An 855-nucleotide genomic window follows, 5' to 3' on the forward strand; every position below is an offset into this window, starting at 1 on the left:
TGTTACTTATTGGGAGCAAATATGCCCTTTATCCAATTACAAGAAGACTGAATTTGGATGTTGTAAATTAATTTTCGCAGGCACCACTTGTGTTCCTGGGTACTGAAGAAAATTGGGTGCAACATCTCTAAGGGTTTATCTTGGAAGGTTCAAGTTCAGAACATAAATAAATAACTTCAGCCCAGCATGCTATAAGAAGGCTGACTTTCACATTGTTTAGCATGGCTGATTAAATTAATTCCGGACACTAAACTTTAGATTTTCAAAGGGCATGTTTTTGCTTGGGGTACAACATTAGCGTGGCTGAATTACATATGATCAAGCCACATGAGCATTGGGTTACATATTTTTGTTCTAAACGGCACTTTTTTTGGACCTACTTTGTATTGGTAGAAAATTCAGTCAAAATAATTTTAGTTTTCCCTGTAGCCTTTAATTAGGTCTCTGTCCCCTCTGTTCCCCCTAGCCCTATCACCTATTAGTACCTAACTCACACTGTACCTGGTACCCCCACCTAAATCTTCCTAAAATACCACTGAGATTGTGTCACTTCCTTGCTCAAGACCCTTGTAAGTGGTTTTGTTTCCATAGCAAAGTCCAAATCATGTCACCTTATGCTCATAGCCCTCCTAAAACTGGTGCTAACCCACTTTTAGGATTCATAATATGGAATCAAGGATTCCACCTTTTTTTTTTTTTTTTTTTATTTTTGAGACAGAGTCTCACTCTGATTCCCACCAAACATACATTGGTATTTGTCAGATTCCACATGTAAGTGAGATAATGCAATATTTGTCTTTTGTGCCTGACTTATGACAACTTAGCATAATGTCCTCCAGGTTCATCCATGTTGCT

Source organism: Propithecus coquereli, unplaced genomic scaffold (genome assembly GCF_000956105.1).
Source record: "Propithecus coquereli isolate 6110/MARCELLA unplaced genomic scaffold, Pcoq_1.0 Scaffold84, whole genome shotgun sequence".
In the NCBI taxonomy this organism is placed as follows: Eukaryota; Metazoa; Chordata; class Mammalia; order Primates; family Indriidae; genus Propithecus; species Propithecus coquereli.